Source organism: Prionailurus viverrinus, chromosome B1, assembly GCF_022837055.1.
Source record: "Prionailurus viverrinus isolate Anna chromosome B1, UM_Priviv_1.0, whole genome shotgun sequence".
NCBI classification, from domain to species: Eukaryota; Metazoa; Chordata; class Mammalia; order Carnivora; family Felidae; genus Prionailurus; species Prionailurus viverrinus.
Window position 1 is genome coordinate 161,483,835 of NC_062564.1, and position 16,746 is coordinate 161,500,580.

Below are 16,746 nucleotides of genomic sequence, written 5' to 3' on the forward strand. Positions count from 1 at the left end.
TGGGATCTTGGGTGAGACACTTGTCTTTCTGAGCCTCCGTTTTCCCATCTGAAGAACGATCTCTAGGGTCCTTTCCTACTTTAATATCTCCTATTCTATTTGTGATTTTGGAGTCTAGTAAAACACTTTGGGTAGAGTACTGAAGAACTAGTACTATGTTTTTAGATATAGAAATGGAGAAGAGGGCATGAATATAGAGACATAAGATATATTTGGATGATAATATCAATAAGCTGTGGCACCTAATTGGATGTGAAAGGTGGAAGGTAGAGTCAATAGGATACAACTACTTTCCACTTCCACCTAGAGAATGAGATAATGGGCCCACATCACAGAAGGGGACTTTCAGAGAAGACATTATTTCCCTCTTTTGCATTTGAAAAATTATTTCCTGGGTGTTTTAGTCCCCTTATGGAGAACAACGACAATAACAAAAAACAAAATAAAAAAAACCCAAAAAACTGGTATGACAATCAGAACACTCATCAACAGCATTGTCATTGAAATTCAATTAGATATTTATTTATTTATGTGATTTTTAAAAATGTTTTTCTCTCCTGCTAAACTGTAAGTTTTATGAGAGCAGGAACCATGTTCTTCCTGCTTGCCATACATCCAGGATATGTGATATGCAGTGTCTAGCATGTTATAGACATCCTTGCATTTATTTATTCACTCAATTTATCTGTAAATATTTACTAAAAGAACAAATAATTGAATCAGTCTTTTGTTTAAAATTTTTTAACATTTATTCATTTTTGAGAGAGAGAGAGAGTGCAAGCAGAGGAGGGGCAGAGAGAGAGGGGGACACAGAATCTGAAGCAGGCTCCAGGCTCTGCGCTGTCAGCACAGAGCCCGACACAGGGCTTGAACCCATAAACCATGAGATCACAACTTGAGCTGAAGTCAGATTCTTAACCAACTGAGCCATCCAGGTGGCCCAGTTGCCCCTTCCTTCCTTCCTTCCTTCCTTCCTTCCTTCCTTCCTTCCTTCCTTTTTTGCCTAGCTGGTTTTGCAGTTATATATCCTCATAGCTGGAGTAGACAGTTATTAGTTTTACCAGTTATTTATCCTGTGTCAATATCCCTTTGTTCTTGTTGCCATGAGTGCATGGACATTAGTTGTGAGAGTCTCAACTGCACTTGTGAAGGAAATACTACAACTTTCTCTGAAAGTTCTTAAAAAAAGAGTGGCTATGTTTTCCAGCATGGCTTTAAATAATGTTGAAATTAGAGGTTCAGGAACTGACATAGTGACCTTTTAGTTCCAAACTGAAATGTTTGCTATCAATAAGTGTGTTCAGGAATGATTTGCCATTGGTGTGAATATTCTTATTGTATTGATTTGACAGTCATAGGGAAAAATTCATACTAAAGTGCTAATAAATGTCTTTTTTAAGGTTCTAAATCATCCTATAAGACCAATCTATCAAAACATTATCTAAGTTATAAAGAATCAGAGGATTCAACCTTCAAAGAATTACAAATGACAATTCATCAACAATGGAAATAAGGAAAATCTTTAAAGACTCTAAGTTCTTTGTCAGTTCAGAGGAATAGGGTACTAAACTTTTAGAAACTAGCATCAACAGAAGATGTTATAGAAAAGTAACAAATACAACCCCCAAATGTGTTCATTAGGATATTTAAGGGAGCTATAATGGGTGCCTGGCTGGCTTAGTTGGTAGAGCATGTGACTCTTGATCTCAGGGTTATGAGTTCAAGTTTCACGTTGGTCATAGGGATTACTTAAAAAAAATTTTTTTTTTTAGATATTTAATAGAGCTGGGGCACCTGGGTGGCTCAGTCGGTTAAGGGTTCGACTTCGGCTCAGGTCATGACCTCACAGTTTGTGAGTTCAGACCCTGTGGGCCTGCCTCAGATTCTGTGTCTCCCTCTCTCTCTGCCCCTCCCCTACTCATGCTCTGTCTCTCTCTCAAAAAGAAATAAACATTAAAAAATAATTTTTAAAGAAATATTTAATAGAGCTACAAAAACATTCTTTCCTCATGGCCAAAGACTATTCTAGTCTGTAAATTTATTTTCTGAAATGCTATGAAATTGTCAATGGGGATGATGATGAAGAAACCATTGGGAAAAATGGCATTTTTCTGGGAACACTTATTATTTTTAACTCCAATATCTCCTAAATATATTTCCTACAGAGAAGGAATTTTTAGTAGCTACTGTTTCACTAATGAGGCCCAGCCAGTCCACCATCCTGGGTAAAGTAATGAAGCTTATATCTATATAGAGATAGCCCAGTTGGTGTACAGGGAGACAGATAACTCAGAAGAAAAGGCCATCTTGCATATAAGACTCACAGAGGAACAGAAGCCTGGTTTCTACACGACCCACAACTAGAAGAGTGGACTATAAAATCTAATCTGTAAATAGTCCAGATCTATTTTATTCTTACTATTTTTTTCCCAGAAACTAAAGAACTATTTTGCTTTCAATTTTCAGTTTTGGAATTTTGCTTTAATGACTTTCTAACCTAGTCTTTAAAATTATACATTCCCTTGCAGCCATAGAATTATTTATTTGCTTAAAATAGCTAGGAGTAAGTGTTCTACCTGTCTACCTGCCCATAAGTTACAGGATAATAATGTGCACAAATGATAATATTATTCTCCCTTTTGCACATTCACAAATTATAGGAGTGTCGATTTGCACAGAGCTCAGGGCTCAAGTAGTTAATTGGCCCTCTGGAATTTCAGAGTTTGCCGAGTTGGGAGTTTGTTTGCCAAAGTTCTGCTCTTCTCAAGGCTGCTCTCTAGGTACACGATGAAGTAGTGGTAAACACTGTGAATACAGGCTGGGCCCCAACTCTGTGTCTTCTTTCTAGACCCGTATTTCAAATCTCTTTTGCTTAAGCACAAGGCTGTGGTTGTGTATGCCCTCATATCACTAAGTCCTGGACTGCCCTCCAGGAGAGGAGGGAAAATACTATTTATCAGCACTAATCAATGCCAGACTCTGAATGTTGGCCTTTGCAATATACATTGTTTAATTTAGTCTTCCAGCAAAGCTAAGAGGTAGGTATATGATTGTCCCCATTTTCCCCATGAGGAAACAGTGTTCTGTGGAAGCATTTTAGCTCTCCTTAATGTTTGACAAAGAGGGTAATGCATCTCTGTCCCGTATTTATTATTTCTACCTTTGGTAAGAATGTCATTAGTAATAAAATGTTACTATAACTAAATCTTCTCCATTATGAGAGTCTTGAACGTGATGCTTTTTTATGTTTGTTTATATACAGATTGAAAAATGCCAGTTCTGGAGGGTATTATGTTAAGTGAAATAAGTCAGGCAGAGAAAGACAGATACCATATGTTTTCACTCATATGTGGATTTTGAGAAAATTAACAGAAGGCCATGGGGGAAAGGAAGGGGAAAAAAATCGTTACAAACATAGAGGGAGGGAGGCAAACCACAAGAGACTCTTAAATACAGAGAACAAACAGGTGGATAGGGGTGTGGGGGAGAGGGAAAAGTGGGTGATGGGCAGGGAGGAGGGCACTTGTTGGGATGAGCACTGGGTGTCGTATAGAAACCAATCAGGCAATAAATCATATTTAAAAAAAAGAAAAATGCCAGTTCTATGTTAGATTTCTTAAACTTTTATTTGTAGGAAACAGGACAATATTAGTATCAAAATATTTAATCTTTTTTACACAAAAAATTCTATTATGGTATCATATCATATCTTACTTAATCCGAGAAATATTTGTTCTTCAATCAAAGTACTTCTTGGCAATTCTAGTTTAGGAATATTTGTGTGTGTGTGTGTGTGTGTGTGTGTGTGTGTGTATACAATGGACTAGAATGTATTGAAATTCATGTGTTGAGATCCTAACTCCCATTGTGATGAAATTAAGAGGTAAGGCCTTTGAGAGTTGATTAGGTCATGGATTGAAGTCCTCATGAATGGGGTTATCTTTATAAAAGATACACTAGAGAACTCCCTTGTTCCCTCCCTGAGGAGGACACTGGGAAAAGAACCAGGAAGCAAGCCCTTACCAGACACCAAATCTGCTAGTGCCTTGATCTTGGACTTCCCAAGACTACAGAATTGTGAGAAATAAGTGTTTGGTGTTTGAGCCACCCAGTCTATGGTATTCTGTTATAGTTGCCCAAATGGACTAAGACAGTATGTGTGTGTGTGTGTGTGTGTGTGTGTGTGTGCATGTACACACACACACACACACACACACACACACACACTGATGATTTAGGATACATTCCAAATAGATGTACTTTGTCTGGCATTTTGTCTTGTTTCCATTTGTTTTCTTCCAGTTATGGATGCTCCACATGGTCCCATAGCTCTGTTGTAAGAGTTATCAGAGAATACAGCCCTATCCCTGAAAGGAAAAGAAATGCAATTCCTTCTTTTTGTGCCCATCCTTCCCCGACATTCTAACATTCACTGATGAGGATTTGCTGAGATACTTGATCCCTCAGACTTCAGTTTATCACTAATATTGCAGAATATGTCACAATAGAAAAGCTTCAGTGGTTCACAGTCAGTGCCAGAGTCCTCATTAAGGAGAGGGTTTCTCTGACTCAGCCAGAGATGGAGTACATTTCTTGCTCGGAATGTTCTAGTGTCATTTAAAAACAATGGATTTATAGAAGCAGTTTCCTTTTAAAAGCAAAAAAGAAAAGGAAATTCCAAAAGTACTCTTATAAAAAATATTATTTTGATAAGATATATAAAAAAATTTATTTTCAGGGAAAAATGTGTCTTTTCATACAATTTCACAAACATTTAAAGAATGGTTATAAAGAAAATGTTTCTATTTTCGTCTGTATGCTACAGAATAACATGAAGAGCAAGTTTTTGTTTGGTTTTATTTGGCTCCATAGAATATATGATTTATGTTCATAAAGAGAATGTCTCAATGTCATAAGGTAGTGAAAATAATAAAACTATTTCTATAGAATGGATGCTAATATACATATAGTAGTTAAGTTTTCAAGCAAGGTTTTTTCTAATTTTGGAGATAAGGGGACTTCAAATTAGTTAAGAGAAATCACATTATATGATATCTAACTAATAATAGCCAATTCATAATAAATGCATAATAGTTGTATAGAGTTTACTATGTGCCAGATGCTGTTCTAAGGGCTTTACAGATGTTAGCTTATTTAATCTTCCCAGTACTCCGATGAGGTGGGTCTTATTGTTATTCCAGTTCTACATATGAGAAAACTTTCACACAAGTTGGCAATTCCTTGCCCAATCTTACACTGTAGTGGAGCTGGATGTGAACGGAGGCAGTCTTGCTCTACAATTTCTGCTCTGAACCACTGGGCCATACTGCTTTGTTCCAACTCAACCAGGAGTAGTATTTAAAAACTTTGCTACACAGTTGTTGATATATTTTTTAGGACATTTTAACCTGTAAACAAAGGTATTGTTTTCTTGTCTCAACCTTTTTTAACTGCCTTTTCATTTTTAGGCCTTTTAATTCAACCCATGTCCACAAAGATGCCAGTAGTTTGGGACTGGTAAGATGAGCTCCTCTCATAGAAGGTGCTTAATAAATGTCTCTTAAATGAATTAAAATGTAGCTATCAGTCCTAGGGAAAGGCCTTGGTTTTCCCTTTCCTATATCAGCAACTCCAAATGTAACTGGACATATATAGGTCAACATACAACATACAAAGGGTATCTATTTTTTTCTCTCTGCCTAGCGCTCTCCTTTCTTCTGGTAGAAGAATCCATCTTTTCCATGGAAAAGTCATTCCCTGTGTGGCAGTGGGCCTGCTCCCGCTGCCATTTGCTCTACCACTGCACAGGCATGAGCATGTGACCTTGGCTTAGTTTTAGCTAATGAAAGTCTTCATTCACAGTGATTGGTTCAGGGTTGTACATATGATCCAAGCAGGAAAGTGCCTAACCATTGTCTGTCAATTCCAAATCCATCCTTCTTTGCCTCACTTTGTGATCTTAAAGTTGGGCCCTGTAAACATTTCTCTTCCACCCACTAGTGGAACGTTAAAGTTCATCAGTAGAGGGCAATGGAGTGACCCTGCAAGGCAATAGTAGCAGGAAGCTAATTCCCTTCCAGGTCCTAATCCTCCATTATTACTGTTATTTAGGGTGTAAGCCTAGTGGCTAGCAGGGCAATTCTACCTATATCCTCAGGCCATGCTCTCCTCCTCTGCAGCCACCCACACCCTCTGGCAACAGTTAATTTCTTTAACAGACCAGTTGCAGCTGGACTACACCCTCCCACAATGGCAAGCTGCTTCCATTGTTTGGTCCTGGCCAGCACCCTGTGGCAAGTTTCTTTGACCACCAGTAAGCTTCTGGTTCTCATGCTAGCCATGCCCTCTCCAAAGAGGACTGAATCTCCTTTTTGATGAGGAGGGGACTCCTTTAGTCCTTAGTCTTTCACTGTTCACCCAGCCTTAGTTTAAAATTAGTAACTGCTATTTTGTACCTGCTCTCTGTTCAAGTAACCAGTGTGGCTTCTATCTCCAGACAGGATTCACAGTTTCCTCTGAAACTTACATAGAGATTCTGGGAAAAAAGAAGATGATTTCTCTCCTCTTGCTGGATCAAGAGCTGTTAAGTATAAGGTAAGCTGGAGCTGCTTGAGGCCATTGTCCCCAAACAGAGAGAGGCTATTTTCAGTTGGAAAAAAAAAAACAAAAAACAAAAAGCAAAGATGAGGTCATACATAGAGATAAATAGATAAGAGAGACAAATGAAGGTGGAGAGCTGCCATGACTGAAGATAGTTTTCCAGTCATATTACCAATAAATCCCCCCGCCTTTTATTTTTTTAAAAAATTTTTTTAATGTTTTATTTATTTTTGAGACAGGGAGAGACAGAGCATGAACGGGGGAGGGTCAGAGAGAGGGAGACACAGAATCTGAAACAGGCTCCAGGCTCCGAGCTGTCAGCACAGAGCCTGACGCGGGGCTCGAACTCACGGACCGCGAGATCATGACCTGAGCCGAAGTCGGACGCCCAACCGACTGAGCCACCCAGGCGCCCCCTGCCTGTTTTTTCTTAAGCAAGTTTGAGTTGGATTTCTGTCTGTTGAAATTGAAAGAACACTAACTAGGATATAAAGTAGATTTACCACAAAAGAAATATTATTTACTTTTCATTTTTAGTTTTTAATAGTATCTTTAATTTTTAAAAGGATCATTTATTTATTTAATTTTATTCACAATCTCCCAAGGGCAGTCTCTGAAGGCTGTCTGCTGTCCGCTCTCCTATCCTGGAGGGGGATCCGGGAGATACATTGCAGTAAGTATCCACTGCAAGGGTGCCCAGCTTGGTCTGAGAAATCTGAACAGATCTCCCAAACAAAGTGACTACGGAGCTGATGCCCAAGGGTGTGTTAGAGCTGTCCAACTCTCATGAAGTTAGGATATGTTTACCTGATCATTAAACAGATATTTATGAAGTCTTTCCATATTGTGTGCAAAGTATTGTGGTGGATGCCGGGGATACAAAACTAAATAAACTCCCCTATTTTTAAGGAGATTGTATTAATCATGTGTTTTATTTTCTGTATTCTGATGCTTTGACATCTGGAGCCTTATTGACCCTGCAGGGGTCATACCCTCACTACCTTCCTTATCAGGCTCTCTCTTACATAGGGCCACCTGCCATAATCAACCCAAGGCCAAGTACCAGGCATCTGGGGACAGCTCCTAAATCCCAGAGCCCACTGAAATTAATCAAATGAGCCAATCCCAAACCTGCTTACCCTGCCTCATTCATTTCTCCCCATGGAAACCACAGTAAAGACTCTTGCCCATGCTTCCCCCCTCTTCCTCTGCCTCTTGACAGACCCAGGGGGGCTTCCCTGCGTGGCCCTCTGTGGTGTGGCATGCTTGGCCCCTCCCCTTGGGATCTGTGAATATAACAAACCATCTTTTTAATGACAATTGTTTCCTGGTCTGTCAGCCTTACCGAACCTCCAATTTTTCTATGTCTAAACTATATTTTAAAACAGAGACCATATTAGGGGAACTTTTAAAAATTTTACTATTCTTAATCAATCTATAGGTCCTTGAAAACAGCAGCCACACTCACCTTATTCATGATTGTATCCTCGTCCATAACTCTCAGTTACTATTATAATTTTCCCACGTGGATTTCCAAGCATTGTTCATCTAATATCACTTATATTTATTCCTTCTGTCTGATTTCTACCATCTCCACTCCACTTCAGGCTCTTATGACCCCTAACTAGGCTCACCCTTCGGGTCATTCCCCTCATCTTTTCTTCTTTTAGGTTTTTGTTTATGGTCAGTTCAAATGGCATGAGATCCACAAAGCCTCTCCTTACCTTTTCAACTAGGTGTAGGTTTCTATTCCTTTAAATGTCACACTGACTTGTTTCAACCTTTCATTGCACACTCTGCCTCTTGTTCTTGTTATCTCTCCCTTTATTTTATCTATCAGGTTCTCAGCCCCTTGAAGACATCTCTGTATTCTTAGCTCCTAGCATGGTGCTGGTAGGAAGTATTTTACAAGTGTTTGTTGAATGATAGAAAAATACTGGATTATAAACTTGAGGGCAGAGTACATGTTTTACTTGTCTCTGTACATCATGGAATGCCTACCATAAGATCTTGCTTATAGGTGACCTCTAAATATTTAGGAAATCGAGTAAGCCTATAAAGTAAGTAAAATAATTAGTATTAATAATCCTATTTGACAGATAAAGAAACTGAAGCTCAGAGAAGTTAATGCTTTTCCCAAGGTTACCAATTCAGGTTACCAAGTCTATGCCCAGTGTAGCTGGGTTAGAACCCAAGCACTTAGCCACCTACTCCAGAGTACATGTTTCCCTTATCTGCAAGTAGAACATTCCTGTGAAACCTTTTATAAGCCAAATCGGTGAAAAGCAAAAAGGCAATTTTTAACTTATATGAGCACGCCCAGACCCCCAAAATAACCTCTCTTAGGCTTTCTTATACTTTGAGACACAACTTGCTGATGGATACACAAAATAAATCAAGATAAAATACGGATGTTCACAGGCATGGTTTAAAGCCATGGAGGCTTGATGCTGAGATGCTGAGTGTACTTCTTGGGGAAGGACTTTGGTGGTTCTACTTTTGCTTCTTGGGGTGCACGTTGCATATATAATGGCTTGCTGGGAAACAAATGCTGAATGCTATTTTTTTCATCCCCTTTTCATAAAAGGGAAAATATTCTTTGGATTTCTTTCAGTTAGCAAAAACAGGTAATAATGTAGGTCCTTCATAAAAAGCAAAGTGGCTTCATGCAAATTTTTGATAACCTGGGGATAACTGTATTTCCCATTACCCATTATCACAATAATAGGTGTCATGTTATACACGTTGTTGTGGACTGAATGTTTATGTTCCAAATTTATATGTTAAATCCTAACTCTCAATGTGATGGTATTTGGAAGTGTATTTAAGTCATGAGGGTAGAGCCCTCCTGATGGGAATAGTGCCCCTACAAGGAGAGGCAAGACAGATAGCTTACTGTCTTCGCTCCATGTGAGGATACAAAGAGAAGTCTGCAATCTGCAATCCAGAAGAGGGCTCTCACCAGGACCTGACTACTGGTGCCTTGATCTCAGACTTCTAGCCTCCAGAACTGTGCAAAGTAAGTGTTTGTTGATAAGCCAACCCATTTATAGTATTTTGTTATAGTGGCCCAACTGACAAAGACATATGTTTTTGAAATCCTCTTGATTTTCATAAGATTAGAAATGTATCATGACCTTTATTGACAATAGAGACTTGGATATGTCTCCTGTATTGATTTAATAAGAGGTGAAGATTTATAATATCGTAGCTGCATAAGATGAGGAATTGGCAAGTATGAGAAATTTAGCATTATTTTCTTGAGAATGACACATCAAAAGTTGATCTGAATCTCTTTGATTTCCCAGAATTTTTACTGGCTGGGCTTATTCCACACACCTCCCCCCTACCTTGGCAATATCTCATGAGCTATTGATAAATTATTAAGCCCTGATGCAAACCCAAGTGCCAGGATTAACCATAAAATTGTGTATTCATCAGGGTCTAGTCAAGAGACAGAAAACATAACAGTTATTTTGACAGAGAAAGTTTACTATGAAGAGCTGTTGACTAGGGGAAAAGAATCTTTAACTGAAAAAGTAAAAGAAGCACTGTGTCATAGATGTAGCAGCTGCAAAAGGAAGTACCACCCTCTAGTTGTGGGGAAGTGAAGGAAAGAGGTTGAAATTATTAAAACTTAGAAACTTAGAGACTAGGCCCCATGCAGCTGAAAGTCAGGTCTCTGAGGAGGAATGCTATTTGGCTGATGTCTTGAAAAATGTACTTGGGGATACAGGAGTGCTGATGCATAGGGGCACTTGTACCCCATTGTTTATAGCAGCACTCTCAACAATAGCCAAATTATGGAAAGATCCTAAATGTGCACCAACTGATGAATGGATAAAGAAGTTGTGGTTTATATATACAATAGAATACTACTTGGCAATGAGAAAGAATGAAATATGGCCTTTTGTAGCAACGTGGATGGAACTGGAGCGTGTGATGCTAAGTGAAATGATTCATACAGAGAAAGACAGATACTATATGTTTTCACTCTTATGTGGATCCTGAGAAACTTAACAGAAGACCATGGGGGAGGGGAAGGGAAAAAAAAGTTAGAGAGGGAGAGAGCCAAACCATAAGAGACTATTAAAGACTGAGAATAAACTGAGGGTTGATGGTGCGGGGGGGGGGGGGGGGGGGGGGAGGGGAGGGGGGGGTGATGGGCATTGAGGAGGGCACCTGTTGGAATGAGAACTAGGTGTTGTATGGAAACCAATTTGACAATAAAATTCATATTAAAAAAAAGAAAAATGTACTTAGGATTGTTTTTAATCAGACATGGTAAAACACACAGATGTATACATGATTTTCATGAAGGAAGAAAAGTTCATTTTCATAGGTCTCTGGAAAAAGGAGACAGCATTCTATGCAGGGCAACATGGGAAGCATCAGGGTGGGTCAGGAGGTGGAAGAAGGAGGAGAAAGCCTGAGTACAAGCCTTTATTGTGGTGTCTTTGAGAAAGGCAAGGCAGGGCATGTTATTAGGATTGGGTGGTTTGGGTGGTTTCTACAGGCTCTGGGCTATAGAAGCTATCTAGTACCTGGCCCTGGAGTGATTTAGGGCAGGGGGAATATTGGCTTGGTGAGTGAGGGTTTGGTAAAGGAAATGATTGGGCTTTGGGCTTTGCAGTTGGTTGGTTTGCTCATGGGCTAGTTGTTTACTATCTTTAGAAATTAGCTAACCCAGAGGCATCTTGCTGGCTTAGCTGGTGGAGTGTGTGACTCTTGATTTCAGGGTTGTGAGTTGAGCTCCATTTTGGATATAGAGATTACTTAAAAATAAAATCTTAAAAAAAAAAAAAGTCCATAGAAATTAGCTAACCCTGGGGGGGGGGGGGGCAGTGTTCAAGGCCTCCACAATGTTTAAACATTATAAAATATAGAAGATAAAAACTATGATTAATACAGGTAGGCTGGTGTTTTTGAGTTCTGACAGTTGCCAGCTGATTCCCTGGGCCTTTCTTCCCATAAGTTAAACTTTCTTTATTCTCCAGGATCAGAGGGGGTAGCTAACATCTAACTTTCAAAGGGTAGGGAGTTTCTGGCCCTTGTCATTGAACTTACCAGCAATCTGAAGAGTTCGCACTAGCAATGATTGCCTAAATAGATATTCTAGATATTTTGGAAGAATATAGAAGGGGCGTCTGGGTGGCGCAGTCGGTTAAGCGTCCGACTTCAGCCAGGTCACGATCTCGCGGTCCGTGAGTTCGAGCCCCACGTCGGGCTCTGGGCTGATGGCTCAGAGCCTGGAGCCTGTTTCTGATTCTGTGTCTCCCTCTCTCTGCCCCTCCCCCGTTCATGCTCTGTCTCTGTCTGTCCCAGAAATAAATAAACGTTGAAAAAAAAAAAGAATATATATACCCATCTCCTCATCTCACTTGAGGACTTCAAGGTTCTCAGTTCATTAATAAATATCAAATATCTACTGAAAGCAGAGACGTTTAACTGTTTTTAAACTGGAGAGAAAAGTGAGACCTGAGATGAGCATTGCCTCTACCTTCTATCTCTTCTGCTTCCTCCTGTATATCTCCTGTCCCCATTGCCAGGACTCAGAGATTTCAGAAAAAAGTGTTCATGTCAATAATTGCCAGCTGAATTTGTGAAAGGGTATTTTTAGTTTGTAAGAGTTTTACTCCTCCTCAAATTAAGCTTTTATGATATGAGTTGGATAGAAAACACAACCTGAAACAAAGTGTTCATGAGAATGTTTTATTGGGGAATGCAATCCCAGGGCAGCAAAAGAGAGGGGGGAAAAGAGTTTGAGGCAGAGAGGGAGGGTGGAACATTACTGCACTAGCCAAAGCTTCAAAAGAAATACAGCTTCTACTTGGTCAGGTAGGATGTCTTCATATAAGCTTAATGGAACCACTGTAAAAAGGGACAATTCATTGTAGGAAAGAAATAAAATGAATTTATCTGTTGATTGTAGGAAAGAAAGAAAGCGAATTTATCTGTTGGTTCCTTCTTGCCTTATGACTCTCACTGGTAAAAGTATGCCCCATTTTTGTTGTGTGATTTGATCCCTTTGGACAGCTGATAGAAAATCCATATTCTATGTGTCCCAGCACAGTTTCTCTTTGGATCTGTAAGACTGGATTTGGTATTGGACCTGCCATAGCTGCTGCCATTCCAAGCATGATGAAGGCCATGCCGGCCTCCAGCCTGCCCCCTTGGAGGAAGGAGAACTTCAGCAGTGTTAGGAGGAGAGGCAATGGTGAAGGTAGCCACAACTTTCCACTGAGCAAGAGGCAAGTGGCAAAGAACTAATGTGAGGTTGAGCATAAATTAGATCTGATACAGAGAGTAATGGGTAAGGAGTAAATGAGAGATAGGAAATATTTATAAAAGTGAATATCATTGGAAAAATGGAAAGTTCCAGAAGGATATGTCTGGAATATGGATTTATGGATCATGGGAGACAGAGATCTCCATCAGCACATGGAACCACAATGTGTGTGAGGTGCAGCTCTGCCTCAGGAGGCAGAAGGCTGGTCCCACTTCCCTGTCTTCCCTTAGCTGTGGCATTTTGACATGGTCTTGGATTTGTTTCTTTTTTTAACTCCTTTTTTTTTTTAATGCTTTTTAAATTTATTTTTGAGAGAGACACATGATCAGGGGAGGGGCAGAGGGAGATGGAGATACAGAATCTGAAGTAGGCTCCAGGCTCCAAGCTGTCAGCACAGAGCCCTACACAGGGCTCAAACTCGTGAATGGTGAGATCATGACCTGAGCCGAAATTGAACACTTAACCGACTGAGCCACCCAGCAGCCCCAGAAGCTCAGTTTTAACCTAATATATGCACCAGTGGATCTGACAATGAGCTACTGCATCAGGCAGTCAGCCGATCTGAAGTCTAGCCCTGACTGTCAGCAGCCAGCCACATGATCACGTGTAAATCAGTTAACATCTATATCTACGTTTCATCAGAGCAGAAACTCTGGTCTCCAATCACCTTGGTTGGAGTCCCAGTGTTAGCACTGACCAGGTGTGTGATCCTGTTCACATTACTTGAACTTCTGATTCCTTTTCCTTATTATATGTCTAGTGGGGCTGCTGTGAGCAAATTCACATGAAATGTCTGACCTAAGTGCCCACTCAAATGTTCATTAGTATTTCCTTAATTATAAAATGAGGTAGTTAGACCCATAGATCCTTAGGACCCATTTCAGCTTTAACATTCCATGATTCCATACCCTGATCATTACTTAGCTATTATAGATGCTTAATGAGCATTTATTATGTATGTAGTCCTGTGCTATCTTGACCTCAGAAGCACACAACCTTCTTGAGACAGTCACATAGATTAGAAATTAGAAGCCATACATAGTAATCTGCAATATTGTGATAGGGAGTGGTATCTTAAAAGCATAATAAATCTCATTTAGAGTTCTAAGATTGATGGCTTGTCAAGCACATTATTCTGGGAAAATCCACTTTGTCAGTGTTGAAGAATATGCTTATGACAGGTCCTTACAGTTCTTTAAAACATTTTATAGATGCCCAGTATGTGTTCAACTGATAACTAATGGAGTATTGTTGGAAGAAGTGTTCACATAGGGTTTTATTCTAAAGTTGGAAGCATGGTAAATTACACGTCATTGCTTAGTCTAACTGCTCTCTATAATGATATATTTCCAAAGGAAAAAGTAACATTAAAATTAATATTCAACTGGTGACTTGAGTTGAACTGAAATGCTTTCTGTTGCCAAAAAGGTTACCATGGTTAGGGTTTTAGGTTCAGTACAAAATACTGCACACAAGAAATAAAGGACAGTGTCTTATTCATCAACAGGAAAGACTCTCCAACTGTTCAGGGAGCAACATTAAATGCCTGACTCAAAAATTCCATTCAATTGAATTAAGAAGATAGAAAAGAAAATTTGGAAAAGTATGTCACTTAAGAAGTGTGTTTGGGGGCGCCTGGGTGGCGCAGTCGGTTAAGCGTCCGACTTCAGCCAGGTCACGATCTCGCGGTCCGTGAGTTCGAGCCCGGCGTCGGGCTCTGGGCTGATGGCTCAGAGCCTGGAGCCTGTTTCTGATTCTGTGTCTCCCTCTCTCTCTGCCCCTCCCCCGTTCATGCTCTGTCTCTGTCTGTCCCAAAAACAAATAAACGTTGAAAAAAAAAAAAATTAAAAAAAAAAAAAAAGAAGTGTGTTTGGATTAGAAAAAAGTTCATTTTTAATGAATAGTGCTAGGCAAAATGGAAACATCTGTAGTATTATTAGGCATTTAATAAAACATGAAGAAAAGTATTTAAGAGGGCTTAAGGCAGGACTCCCAGAAGTTTATTTTAGGACACTCAGGAAGATGCTATTATGGGGTGCAAGACGCTGTGGTAAGATGCTGAACTTTGATTTTAGAACATGTTAGTTCAACCTCTTAATCTGCTACTTACTACTCTTTTAGATCACGTTGGCCAGAGGTCCTATCCACTCCATGATTTGGTTATCTATAAAATTGAGAGGCTGAAACAAAATTATTTCAAATTTATTTTGACTGTTGTTTATAGTGTTATCAAAGTTTTACATGCACATAATTTAAAGAGATAAGTAATTTAACAAAGCTTGCTTGAAAAACAGCATCCCTTCCCCCACCATTTTCCTATGATCAGAAGAAAACACTTCAACTCTTAGAGTTGTTCCTTTTTTTTTTTTTTAAGATTTTTTTTTCAATGTTTATTTATTTTTGGGACAGAGGGAGACAGAGCATGAACGGGGGAGGGGCAGAGAGAGAGTGAGACACAGAATCGGAAACAGGCTCCAGGCCAGAGCCTGACGCGGGGCTCGAACTCACGGACCGCGAGATCGTGACCTGGCTGAAGTCGGATGCTTAACCGACTGCGCCACCCAGGTGCCCCAGAGTTGTTCCTTTAATATTTGCTTCTGTATCTCTAGGTTAAATGCTTGCATTATTAATTTAAAAATTGAAGTAAAATATACATAAACATAAAATTTACCATTTTAACCATCTTAAGTATACAGTGAAGTGGTATTAAGTACATTCACTTTTTTGTGGAATCATCATCACTACCTGTCTCCAGAACTTTTTCATCATCCCAAACTGAAACTCTGTGCTCATTAAACGTTAACTCCTTATTACCACCCATCTTTAGGCCTTGGTAACCTCCATTCTGCTTTCTGTCTTTATGTATTTGACTACCCTAGGTACCTCATCTAAGTGGAGTCATACAGTATTTGTCCTTTTTGTCTGGCTTATTTCACTTAGTATCATGTGGTAGCATGTGCCAGATTGTCCTTCCTTTTTAAGGCTGAATAATATTTCATTGCGTGTACATACAGCATTTTATTTGTCATTTGTCCATGAAGGGCATTTGGGGTGCTTTTACATTTTGGCTAGAGTGAATAAAGCTGCTATTAACATGGGTGTACAAACACCTGTTTGAGTCTTTGCTTTCAAATCTTTTGGATGTATACCCAGAGGTGGAATTGCTGGATCATATGGTAACTCTGTGTTTAATTTTTTGAGGAAATGCCAGACTATTTTCCATAGTGGCTGCACCATTTTAAATTTCTACCAGCTGTGCACACGTTCCAATTTCTCCACCTCTTCACCAGTACTTGTAGTTGTTGTTGTTGTTGTTACTGTTATTATTATTATTTGGAATGCTTCATAAATTTGTGTGTTGTCCTTGTGAGGGGCCATGCTGATCTTCCCTGTATTTACCTATAAACACATTTAATACATGTGTTGCTGAAGGGAGCACTCTATGTGTTTTTGCTTTATACTTTGTAGAAGGTTTCTTTAATTTTATCTCCTAACACTTCTATTAAGTTTTAATTTCTACTCTTACACATGTAATTTCCAAGAACTTTTGATTTTTCTGAATGTTCCTTAAGAAAAAAATTTTTAATGTTTATTTGTTTTTGAGAGACAGAGCACAAGTGGAGGAGGGGCAGAGAGAGAGACACAGAATGAGAAGCAGGCTCTAGGTTCTAAGCCGTCAGCACAGAGCCCGACACAGGGCTCAAACCCATGAACCATGATATCATGACCTGAGGTAAAGTCAGCCACTTAACCAGCTGAGCCACCCAGGTGCCCCTGAATGTTCCTTTTTTAAAAGAACATCTTATTCTTTTCTTTGTAAATGTAATTTAGTTTAATTTTTTGATAGAGAGAACATG

General features: G+C 39.4%; 1 pseudogene; it reads right to left on the reverse strand.

Moving 5' to 3' along the window:
* Positions 1-16,216: 16,216 nt before the first annotated feature.
* Positions 16,217-16,313, reverse strand: LOC125165067 (uncharacterized; annotated as a pseudogene).
* Between the last annotated feature and the right edge of the window lie 433 nt (positions 16,314-16,746).